At 39.4% G+C, this 13,477-nt stretch overlaps 1 pseudogene; it reads left to right on the forward strand.

Annotated features, from left to right (window-relative positions):
* Nucleotides 1–5,264, forward strand: part of LOC108300142 — a 24,414-nt pseudogene extending 19,150 nt beyond the window's left edge.
* The last annotated feature ends 8,213 nt before the right edge of the window (nucleotides 5,265–13,477 follow it).

A 13,477-nucleotide genomic window follows, 5' to 3' on the forward strand; every position in this document is an offset into this window, starting at 1 on the left:
ATTTTTGTATTTTTAGTAGAGACAGGGTTTCATCATGGCAAGAATGGTCTCGATCTCTTGACCTCGTGATCCGCCCGCCTCGGCCTCCCAAAGTGCTGGGATTACAGGCGTGAGCCACCGTGCCCGGCCCGATTTTTCATTTTAAATAAAGTATGATTACCATTTTAAATAAAACATTATAATGCAATAGATGATTTTAATAATTTGAGATGATTTTGGTAAGCCTTCCAGCTGCTGTCATGGTCTCTTCTAGCAGTATGTGAGATATAAGTGCAGCAAACAGAGGTTTCAGCTAAACACATGTTAAATCTTAAATATGATCAGGTTATCACTCTTTCCCCAGCCCTTCCCAGACATAGAATAACTTACGTTCCATTTTGAAGATATCCATTCAAAGAATCCGTGAATACGAAAAAGTTCACTTGGACGTGAGTGGTGAGGGTCAGCTGAATTTGGTCTCAGGTGGCAATGAGTGAAATAATTAACACATCTCTTCCTTCCACCCACTTAGTTTATCAGCCAGTTGTGCCATGACCTGTGCCTGGCATGTGTTTTAGCTTGCAAGATGCACATATCCACCAGTCTGCCAGTCCCTGGAGATAAGTGAGAAATATAATAAATTGCTGGTTAGAAGTATATAAGATACATGCAGGGAATAGAGGTGGCACAGTCCTGCTGTAAAAGTGTATAGAGAAGTCTGGGAATAATTTTTTGAGACAGAGTTTTGCTCTTGTTGCCCAGGCTGGAGTGCAATGGCTCAATGTCGGCTCACTGCAACCTCCATCTCCCAGGTTCAAGTGATTCTCCTCCCTCAGCCTCCCATCTCTGGGATTACAGGCATGCACCACCATGCCTGGCTAATTTTGTATTTTTAGTAGAGACAGGATTTCTCCATGTTGGTCAGGCCGGTCTTGAACTTCCTACCTCGGGCAATCTGCCAGCCTCAGCCTCCCAAAGTGCTGGGATTACAGTGTGAGCTACTGTGCGCAGCTGGGAATTTTTACTACTATATTTTGTCATTCATTGCACAATTCACATTTAAAATGGCTTAATGTTGAGTAGTAATGCATTTTTATTTTATAATAAGCCCTTTTAACAATATGTACTTAAAAATAATATAAGCACACTGTATCATTCTGTTAAGGTTGCTGTAACAAAGTACCCACAATGTGGGTGGCTTAAAGAACACTAACCCATTGTCTCACAGTTTTGAGGCTGGAAGTTCAAAATCAAAGTGTCAGTGGGATTGGTTCCTACTGAGGGCTGTGAAAGAAAATCTGTTCCATGCCTCTACCCTAGCTTCCGGTGAATTGCTGGCAAACTTTGGCATTCCATGTCTTGCAAAATTCTCTGCCATTATTTTCACATGGCATTTCCCTTGTATTCATGTCTGTGTCCAAATTTCCTCCTTTTTATAAGGACACCATCAAAACAGGGGCACTCTACTCCAGTATTACCTCATCTTAACTAATTAAGCCTAAAATGACCCTATTCCCAAACAAGATCACATTCTGCCGTACTGTTGCTAGGCCTTTAATATACATATTTGTGGGGGTGGGGTGGGGCATAATTCAACCCATAACATACATATTTAATGAAAAATTACTGTGTTTTTATTTCTTAAGAACATTAATGGTGGAAGCGTTATTTGAACAGCATGTTTGCCACTATTTACATCTAATATAGGAACCATAGTAATATCACTGACTACTGAAAATCCAGAAGAAACAAATCAATTGAAGAAACGCTGGCTTCTACTTTAAAAGTGAATACTTAATTTTACAAGACTGTGCCCAGAGACAAAAATTTTAAATATGAAAATGTAGAAAGCCTATTTACATATCACTTTGTGAAGCACACTTTTGGATTAGATGGGATAAATGTTTCAATTAGTTTTACTTGTTTTTTGTTTGTTTGTTTTTGAGATGAAATTTTGCTCTTGTTGCCCAGGTTGGAGTGCAATGGCGTGATCTTGGCTCACTGCAACCTCTGCCTCCCAGGTTCAAACGATTCTCTTGCTTCAGCTTCCCGAGTATTTGGGATTACAGGCATATGCCACCACGCCTGGCTGATTTTTGTATTTTTAGTAGAGACAAGGTTTCACCATGTTGGCCAGGCTGGTCTTGAACTCCTGACCTCAGGTGTTCTGCCCACCTCAGCCTCCCAAAGTGCTGGGATTATATGTGTGAATCACTGCGCCAGGCCTTGCTTGGTTTTATTGAAACTTTATTTGTGCACTTACGAAAAGTGGAGCAATAGCTATTAACATGTTGAGTCCATTAGCAGAAGGAAAGGCTTTGCAAACCCTTAAATGGTGGCTGTTTTTTGTTGTTACTGTTGTTGTTGTTTTGTCAATGTTATCAGATGCTTAAAATAGCAAATCTGTTAATTTCAGTAGTAGAGTTTCTTCATCCAATTTGTGGAATCAAAACAATTTTCTTTTGCAAGGCCATTATTCTGTCTAAAGTGAAATATCTAACATTATTGTGAAGGCTATTGTAAATTCTGTTTAAAAAATCTTTCAGGGCTAGGTGTGGTGGCTCACACTTGTAATTCCAGTAGTTTGGGAAGCCAGGGTGGGAGGATCACTTGAGCCCAGAAATTCAAGACCAGACTAGACAATGCAGTGGGACCTCATTGCTAAAAAATAAAACAAAACAAAACAAAAACAAACAAACAAAAAACATAGCTGGGAGTGGTGGTGTGCACTATAGTCCTAGCTACTTGGGATGCTGAGCTGGGAGGATCACTTCAACTGGAGAGGCTGAAGCTGCAGTGAGCCATGGTCATGCTACTGCACTCCAGCCTGGGCTGCAGAGCAAGACCCTGTCTCAAAAAAGAGAAAAAATAACTTTCAGCATTGAATGGTGGCACAGCTGCTGTGGCCTGCGGGGTGAGAGGAGTACGTGGAACAGCTGGTAGGATGCTGCCTCTGTCCTGGCTCGTTCCACCTCTCTGGCCCCCATTCTGGCCACACAACTCTGGCATTGGCCCCAATGGGCGCAACTTAAAGAAAAAAGCACATTAAATATTACTGTTAATAATTACTTAGTGCCAGTAAAATGATTAACAGATGAAGATTTTTGGATTCTTTCTAGAATTTTAAATAGTTAACTAGCCTGGGTGCAGTGGCTCATGCCTGTAATCTCAGGAATATGGGGGGCCAAGGCAAGGAGGATCACTTGAGCCCAGGAGTTCAAGGCTGCAGTGAATCATGATAGTGCCACTCCATGATCTTAGTTCTTTTTTTTTTTAAAGAATCAATTATATATTAATAGTTTGGATGTTAGATATAAACTCATAAGTGATGTTGGCACATGCTATAGTGTAAAACTGCTTCAGAAATAACTTAATCTTATTTGCTTAAACCTTATGTTTGATGATATTGGATCTGAATGTGGAGAATTTATTTATTTATTTATTTATTTATTTTTTTGAGACAGAGTTTTACTCTGTTGACCAGCCTAGAGTGCAGTGGTGCAATCTTGGTTCACTGCAACCTCCACCTCCCAGGTTCAAGTGATTCTCCTGCCTCAGCCTCCAGAGTAGCTGGGATTACAGGCATGTGCCACCATCCCCAGCTAATTTTTGTATTTTTAGTAGAGACAGGGTTTCACCTTGTTGGCCAGGCTGGTTTTGAACTCCTGACCTCAGGTAATCTACCTGCCTCAGCCTCACAAAGATCCACCTGCCTCAGCCTCTCAAAGTGCTAAAATCACAGGCATGAGCCACTGCAGTCAGCCAAGGTGGAGAATTGATTGGCAAAGCACTAAATAAGAACACAACTCTGAAATACCTAAGAATGACTGGAAACAAGATTAAAAATAAGAGTGGAATATTTTTTGCTGCAATGCTGCAAATTAATTCATCCTTAGAGAAAGTAGGTCTGTGTTACTGTGATCTGGGAATGTAAAGTGTGATAGCATTTGCTACAGTACTAACTCAAAACAAAGCAATTAAGGGAATAAACCTAAACTGATCTATGCAGTATGGCAAACAGGAAGAGCCTACAGCCCACCTAGGCCATATGTTGAAAGAAAATCACTGCCTTATTCAGCTACACATGTATAAGCATGATGTAAAAAACTGTGGTATAAAACATTTATGTGTGACTCACTGTATCTGAACAGTAGCCTAGTAGCCTATGCTACCTTGATGTCAGCTACAATCAAATAACTCAGGATAGAATGATCTATCTGGCTGATGTAAAAGCAATACTACCCTAGAAGCAGTAGATCTTTCTTTTAAGAGAAAAGAAAATGCAGGAGCAAAGTATCTTAGTGAAATTCTTACTTTACACACTGGGAGTTTTATAGCATTGTCAGGAGTCAGCAACAACATAGAGAAGGACTTGTACTTTCACAATCAATGAAAACAAATCCCACATTTTCTAATATCTACATTTAGGGAAACAAAGTTAGCCTGGGCCAACATAGTGAGACCCCATCTCTACAAAAATACAAAATTTGCTGTTCATGATGCTGCATGCCTATAGTCCTAGCTACTTGGGAGACTGAGGTGGTAGGATCACCTGAGCCCAGGGAAGTCAAGGCTGGAGTGAGCTATGATGGTGCCACTGCAATCCAGTCTGAGCAATGTGAGACCCCGTCTCAAAACAAAAGAAAACAAAAACAAATTTGATTAGGCTACATGTGTACCATGTTCAGACATAATTCAAATAGGCCATCTAAAAACAGATGATAGGCCAGGCACACTGGTTCGTGCCTGTAATCCCAGCACTTTGGGAGGCCGAGGCAGGTGGATCACTTGAGGCTAGGAGATGGAGACCCACTTGGCCGACACGGGGAAACTCTGTCTCTTCTAAAAATCCAAAAATCAGCTGGTTACGGTGGCACACGCCTGTAGTCCCACCTACTTGGGAGGCTGAGGCACAAGAATTGCTTGAACCCAAGAGGCAGAGGTTGCAGTGAGCTGAGATCATACCACTGCACTCCACCCTGGGCGACAGGGCAACATTCTGTCTCACAAATAAATAAAAACAGACAATACAGATATGGAGATTTATAGCACCTTTATTTTGTGGTGGATGGATGCTTACAGAAGTCACCAATGACCTTAAACAGCATTATGATTGAACACCAACTTACAGAGAAGTTTAGAGCCCCTCATCTAATGCAGATTTTGCTCTTGTTCCTGTAAGTCAACATCTATGAAAAAGAAAATCTAAAATCATTTTTATACACCTGTCTTAATACTTTCAGGGAGATTTTTATAGCTTATTACGTTTTTCTTTCATGAATTAAAACAAGTTCCTTTTTTTCAAATGTATAAAAGGTAATCACTATGTTAAACTTTGTAAAACTGTCCATTGAAAAAGAAAGATTTCAGCACTGAAACATAATTTTTGCAAAAATTATTCATCCAAACACAGATACTGGTGAGTCACAGAATCACGGTAAAGACAATGATACTAATGAATTAAGAACTCTGTGGAGCAAAATGTACTTAGAATTGTTTCTGGTGAGCAAAATATGAATTTTGTGCAGATACATATTTCATAAAAAGAGCTAAAGATGGCAACTAAGCACATGAAAAGATGCTCTACATCATTAAATCACTAGAGGAGTACAAACGAAAACCACAGTGAGATACCGCTATACGATCTGTACTACTTCTGTACTACTCTGCTTGGCTGTCATAACAGAATACCACAGAATGGGCTGTGACAGGAATTTATTTTCTCACAGTTCTAGAGGCTGGAAGTCCAAAATCAAGGTGCCAGCATGTTGGTTTCTGGGGAGACCTGTCTTCCTGGCTTACAGGTGGTGCCTTCCTGCTGTGGCCTCATGTGGCCTTTCCTCTGTGCACATGTATTCCTGGTATTTCTTCCTCTTATAAAGATGCCAGTTCTGTTGGATTACAGCCCACCCATGTGATGTCTCATTTAACCTAAATTACCTCCTCAGAGGCCCTATCTCTAAATACAGTCACATTGAGGCTTAAAGTTTCAGCATATGAATTTTGGGGAGACACAACTGAGCTCATAAAAATGCCTATTAGAAAGACTGAAATTAAAAAAAAAAATGGGAATATAAAATGCTGGCTAAAATACAAAGCAACTCCCATACCTTGCTAATGGAGATCCAAATAATACAACCATTTTGGAAAACAGCTTGGCAGTTTCTCATAAAGCTAAATATACTGTTAACATATATTTATGTTAATCCCAGCAATCCCAGTCCTATGTGATTACCCAAAAGAAATGAAAACAAAGGCTTCTGCATGAATATTTATAGCACCTTTATTTATAGTAGCACCAAATTGGAAATAACTTAAATGTCTGTTGGCTTGTGAATGAAAAAAAAATGCTACACCCACACAATGGCATACTACTTAAGAAACAAATTTGTTTGTTCATTCACCTCTTGATAGACATTTGGGTTGGATCCCGTTTGGGGCTATTATAAGTAAAGTTGCTATAAAAATTTAGGTTCAAGTTCTTATGTGGATATGTGTTTTCATTTCTTTTGGATAAATACCTAGCAGTGAAATTGCTGGATTGAACTGTATGTTTAACTTTATAAGAAACTGTTAAACTATTTTCCAAAATTGCCATACCATTTGTATTCTCATCAGCAATCCATGAGTTCTAGTAAATTCACGTTCTCCCCAGCATTTGATGTTGTCAGTCTTTTTAATATTAGCCACTCTATGGATGGTCAGTGGTATCTTATTGTGATTTAAATTTGTATTTCTGTGATGACTTAATACAATGAATTTTTTTGGTTTTCTTTCCTTGCCATTCATATATTTTCTTTTGTAAAGTGTCTTTTCAAATCTTTTGCTCAGTTTTTTTAATTTTTAAATTTAATTTTTAAATTTTAAATTTTTATTTTTTAGAGACAGGGTTTTGCCATGTTGGCCAGGCTGGTCTGGAACTCCTGACCTCAAGTGATCCCCACACCCTGACTCAGCCTACCAAAGTGCTGGGATTACAGGTGTGAGTCACCGCAATGAGCCACTCTGTTTGTCTGTTTTTTTTTTTTCGTTTTTTTGTTTTGTTTTTTTGAGGTGGAGTCTTACTATATTGCTCAGGCTGGAGTGTAATAGTTATTCACAAGTGTGATGATAGTGCACTACAGCCTCAAACTCCTGGCCTTACACGATCCCCCCACCTCAGCCTCCTGAGCAGCTGGGGCGACAGGCCTGTGCTACCATCCCTGGCTTTTTGCTCAGTTTTAAGAACTGGCTTCTTTGTCTTTAATTGTAGGAGTTTTGGATTAAGCTTCTTTTCTTTTTTTTTCTTTTTGAGATGGAGTCTCACTCTGTTGCCCAGCCTGCAGTGCAGTGGCACGACCTCAGCTCACTGCAACCGCCATCTCCCAGGTTCAAGCCATTCTTTTGGCTCAGCCTCCAGAGAAGCTGTGATTACATGTGCACCCCACCACACCCAGCTAATTTTTTGTATTTTTAGTAGAGACAGTGTTTCACCCATGTTCGTCAGGATGGTCTTGATTTCCTGACCTCGTGATCCGCCAGCCTCAGACTCCCAAGTGCTGGGATTACAAGTGTGAGCCACCACGCCCAGCCTGGAATAAGCTCTTTATCAGGCTACGTGTGGTGGCTCAGGTTTGTAGTCCTGGCACCTTGGGAGACTGAGTTAGGGCAATTACCTGAGGTCAGGAGTTCAAGACCAGCCTGACCAACATGGAGAAACCCCCATCTCTACTAAAACTACAAAATTAGCCGGGCATGGTGGTTCATGCCTGTAATCCCAGCTACTTTGGGGGCTGAGGCAGGAGAATCACTTGAACCTGGGAGGCAGAGATTGTGGTGAGCCGAGATCAAGCCGTTGCACTCCAGCCTAGGCAGCAAGAGCGAAACTCTGCCTCAAAAAAAAAAAAAAAAAACTCTTTATCAGTATATACAGGTATGATAAATATTTTCTCCATGACTTACCTTTTATTTTCTTGGTTGTATTTTTCAGAACAAGAGTTCTCATTTTGATAAAGTCCTCCATGTATTTATTTTTTTCTTTTCTTTTCTTTCTTTTTCTTTTTTGAGAAAGAGTCTCACTCTGTAGCCCAGGCTGGAGTGCAATGGCTGGTCTCAGCTCACTTCAGCCTCTGCCTCCCCGTTCAATCAATTCTCCTGCCTCAGCATCCTGAGTAGCTGAGATTACTGGCACCTGCCCCTACGCCCGGCTAATTTTTGTGTTTTTTAGTAGAGACTGGTTTTCACCATGTTAGTCAGGGTGGTCTCGAATTCCTGACCTCAGGTGATCCACCCACCTCGGCCTCCCAAAGTTCTGGGATTCCATTTTTTTATTTTATAGCTCATGCTTTTTTTGTACCATCTAAGAAATCTTTATGCCAAGGTCATGAACTTTTATAACTTTTAAGATTTACATTTAATTCTGTGACCCATTTCAAGTTAAGTTTTGTGAAATGCAAATTAAGGATTAAACTTCATTTTTTTCCCTCTTGTCTTAATCTTTTTGTGTTGCTGTAAGGAAATATCTGAGACTGGGAAATTTATAAAGAAAAGAGGTTTATTTTCTCGTGGTTCTGCAGGTTGTACAAGAAACATGGCACCAACATCCGCATCTGATGTGGGCCTCTGGCTACTTCCATTCATGGCAGAAGTGAAGGGGAGCTGGTGTTGCAGAGATCACATAGAAAAAGAGAAGGAAAGAGAGAGAGGGATGAGGTACCAGGCTCTCTTTAACAACCAGCTCTCTTAGGAAATAATAGAGTGAGAACTCACTCACCCTCACTCACCCCCGAGGAAGGGTACTAATCTATTCATGAGGGATCTGTCCTATGACACAAACACTTACCATTAGGCCCACCTCCAACCCTGGGAATCAAATTTCAACCTGAGATTTGTTGGGGACAAACAAACAGCCCACATCCAAACTATAGCACTTCTGAATAACCAATTCTTCCAGTATCATTTGTTGAAAAAGGTTATTTCTTTCACATTGAAATACCTTGGCATCTTTATTGAAAATCAACTGGCCACGTATGGGTATAGTTCTATTTCTGCCTTTTATTCTGTTTACATTTATATTCTCTCTATATAAATATATATAATTTATATGAATATATGAAATATATAGACTATATATGTATACATATGCATGCCATATATGGAGTATATATAGACTATATGTGTGTATATTCTATATATAATATGTATGTGTATGTATATATATGCATGTCATATATATACATATATATTCTATATATATTTCATGTATTCATATAATGAATGCCAAGACTTACTATAAAGCTACAAAAATTAAGAAAATTAGGGTGCACACTTTCTTAATTTTTGTAGTTTTATAGTAAGACTTGAAATCAATAAGCATAAGTCCTACAACTTTGTTCTTCTAGACCATAATATTTTTAATACAGAAAATATTCTTTCTACAGATTCTGAGGTACTTGGGAAATTCTGAGAAAATTCTGCTAAATGGAGGATATTATACATTTTATTTCTTTTGTATTAATATGTGGAATACTTTTGGCTCAAACATTTTCAGAAGTAAAGATTTTTTAACCTCCATTCATAGTATCTTGTGTGTGTGTGTGTGTGTGTGTGTGTGTGTGTGTGTGTGTAGAGATGGGGTCTCACTATGTTGTCCAGGCTGGTATCAAATTTCTGTCCTTAAGCAATCTTCTTGCCTTGGTTTTCCAAAGTGCTGGGGATTACAGGCATGAGCCACTATGCCTGTTCCATAGTACCTTTTTTTAAAAAAAGATTTTTTTTTCAAGATAAAGCTTCCTAATTTGTCTCTAGGGTTTGTAAGAATAATTTATCAAATGTAACTGCAGCAAAATTCTTGGATTTATCAATTTTATTCTTTCCATTATAAAATATATTCAAAGAATAAATCTATTATGATGGAATTCAATTTTTGTTTTACATTCTCATTCAATGTTCTATTTTTTTCTTTGCTTTCACAGGGACAATTTTAATGTCTTCCTGTCTGAAAGCTTAGTTTTAATGATCAGTAAAAAACTGAAGTCTTTTGATGCTCCCATGTTTTAATTAAATTTTGCAACTGATTTTGAACAAAATTAAACCCAAATGTAGAGTACTAGTTCACAAAACATTCAATACCATTATAAAACACTTAAATTGGTTCACAAGGTAATTATTCAAAGGCTTGTTTAAAAAATCTGATTGGTATTTGAGAACAAAGAGAAAGTACATACTGTAATGCTAAAGTTTTTGGTTGCTGTATTCAATATCAGCTTTTCTTTTTCTTCTTTTTTTTGAGACAGGGTTTTCTGTTGTTGCCCAGGCTGTAGTGCAATGGTGCAATCTCAGCTCACGGCATAAATGGCTCAATCTTGGCTCACTGCAACCTCCACTCCCCAGGTTCAATCTCATGCCTTAGCCTCCCAAGTAGCTGGGACTACAGGTGTGTGCCACCATGCCTGGCTAATTTTTGTATTTGTAGTAGAGATGGGATTTCATTCTGTTGGCTAGGCAGGTCTCGAACTCCTGGTCTCAGGTAATCTACCTGTCTCAGCCTCCTGAAGTGCTGGGATTATAGATATGACTCACTGCACCTGGCCCAGTATCAACTTTATGACAAAAGCTTTGCAGTCAGTTTATCTGAGTGGATAGATAGAGAGATATATGGCCAGATAGATATATAGGTAGACAGACAAATACAGATATTTATAACTTTTATAATTACAACTTAAAAAATAGAATAGAGATGAGGTGTCACTATGTTGCCCACGCTGGTTTCGAACTTTTTTTTTTTTTTTTTGAGACAGAGTTTCGCTCTTGTTACCCAGGCTGGAGTGCAATGGCGCGATTTCGGCCCACTGCAACCTCCGCCTCCTGGGTTCAGGCAATTCTCCTGCCTCAGCCTCCTGAGTAGCTGGGATTACAGGCACGTGCCACCATGCCCAGCTAATTTTTTGTAGTTTTAGTAGAGACGGGGTTTCACCATGTTGACCAGGATGGTCTCGATCTCTTGACCTCGTGATCCACCTGCCTCGGCCTCCCAAAGTGCTGGGATTACAGGCGTGAGCCACCGCGCCCGGCTGGTTTCAAACTTCTAAGCTCAAGTGATCCTCCTGCCTCAGCCTCCCAAAGTGCTAGGATTACAGGCGTGGGCCACGACACCCAGCCATAGCTACAATTTTTGATGACTACATATTTCTGTTGGTAGAATATAGTAACTTGTTTTTACACAATTATCAATTATGTATGTATTGCAACCAATTCCAAGTATATTTATGTCTCATAAGTTTCTTAACTGAGTAGCCACCTTAGTGCTATCCTTCTTTTAGATACACATGCACACATACATATACATATAATAGTAGAGTCAGGTTTATTGAAGTATAATTTACACCCAGTAAAAATCATCATTTTTAGGTATGCAGTTATATGTGATTTGATACATGTATATAGTTATGTAATGTCCATCACATTTAATATTTGGAATATTTTCACAACTCCTAAAGAACTTGAATCAGAATATGTGTAGCTGCTTTATTCATAACAGCTAGAAACTGGATCCAGCCCACATATCCATTAATAGGTAAATGCATAAGCAAATTGTATTGTGACATAGTCTTTCATAGTAACACTATTCAGAAATTTAAAAAAATATGGATATACGTCTCAACATAGAGGGATCGTAAAAAATTTTTCCTGAACGAAAGACCAGACACAAAAGAATATATATTATATGATTACACATTGTCTAGAGAAGGTGCAGTTGATGAAGTCAGTAACTTCAAATTAATTAAAGGCAGTCCTCAAAAAGATTACAGAAAAATGTTATGAAAAGCATAGTAAAATACCATGTTGGAAAAAAATACATTCTCCACAAAAGCACCAGTCACACTATATAAGAGACAGAGGGCTGAGCATGGTGGCTCACACCTGTAATTCCAGCACTTTGGGAGTCCAAGGTAGGTAATCACTTGAGGTCAGGAGTTCCCTATCAGCCTGGCCAACATAGTGAAACTCTGTCTCTACTAAAATACATAAATTACCTGTGTGTGGTGGCACACACCTGTAGTCTCAACTACAATCTTGTATTTAATAATAAAGGCAAGTTAATTGTGTAAGTGCAAAAGAGCCATACCAGGCCAGGCACAGCGGCTCACACAGGTAATCCCAGCACTTTGGGATGCCAAGGGCAGATAACCTGAGGTCAGGAGTTTGAGACCAGCCTGGCCAAAATGGCAAAACCCTGTCTCCACTAAAAAATACAAAAATCAGCCGGGTGTGGTGGCAGGAGCCTCTAATCCCAGCTACTCAGGAGGCTGAGGCTGTGAGGCTGAAAATTGCTTGAACCAGGGAGGCGGAGGTTGCAATTAGCTGAGTTCATGCCACTGCACTCCAGCCAGGGCGACTGAGTGAGACTCTGTCAAAAAAAGGGGGGGCTATACCACTGACCCTTGAAAAGTAGCAGTTGATGCACTGACCCCACTTGCAGTGAAAATCCATGTATAACTCCCCCAAAACTTAATAGCCTACTGTTGACCAGAAGTCTTACTGATAACATAAACAGTTGATTACATGTTACAGGTATTATACCCTGTATTCTTAAAATAAAGTAAGCTAGAGAAAAGAAAATGTTAAGAAAGTCATAAGAAAGGGAAAATATGTTTACTAAGTACATTAAGTAGAAGTGAGTCATCATTAAGGTCCTCATCTTGTTTGTGTTCACACTGAGTGAGGAGTAGGAGAAAGAGGAGGGGATGGTTTTGCTGTCTCAAGGGTGGCAGAAGTGGAAGAAAATCCACATATAAGTGGATCTGGGACGTTTTAGCCTATGCTGCTCAAAGGTCAATCATATAAGGTAAAACACATAATTTGTAGCAATAGATACTTTTATTCCTAAGACATTTTTTAGATCTGTCATAATTTGCTGATGGGAATGAAAACTTGTAATTTTAACCATTTTTCTAATCTTTCTTACATTCTATTTACACATAATTGTGACTACAGAGTTACGTCTTACAGTTCCATTTCATTCGCCCGGAATAAAATTTCAATTTAATTTCCCCCATAGCTGTATGTGAAACAGAGGTAAAGTAATAGCACTGAATCAACACACAAATACTATTCATCTTAGTAGAATTTATCTTTGCCCTTTCCATCTTACTACTTAAAGATAAATTCTGCTGAGTGACCTGGTATGGATTAAGGAATAAGATTTATTTGAGAAACAAAACGAAGGGTCAAGCTGGGCATGGTGGTTCACGCCTATAATCCCAGCACTTTGGGAGGCCAAGACAGCCAGATCACTTGAGGTCAGGAGTTGGAGACCAGCCTGGCTAACATGGTGACGCCCCGTCCCTACTAAAAATACAAAAAAATTAGCCAGGCGTAGTGGCACATGCCTGTAGTGCCAGTTATTCGAGAGGCTAAAGCAGGAGAATCACTTGAGCCTGGGAGGCAGAGGTTGCAGCGAGCCGAGATCACGCCACTGCACTCCAGGCTGGAAGACAGATGACGATTCCCTCAAAAA

Source organism: Cebus imitator, unplaced genomic scaffold, assembly GCF_001604975.1.
Source record: "Cebus imitator isolate Cc_AM_T3 unplaced genomic scaffold, Cebus_imitator-1.0 Scaffold25, whole genome shotgun sequence".
Taxonomy (NCBI): Eukaryota; Metazoa; Chordata; class Mammalia; order Primates; family Cebidae; genus Cebus; species Cebus imitator.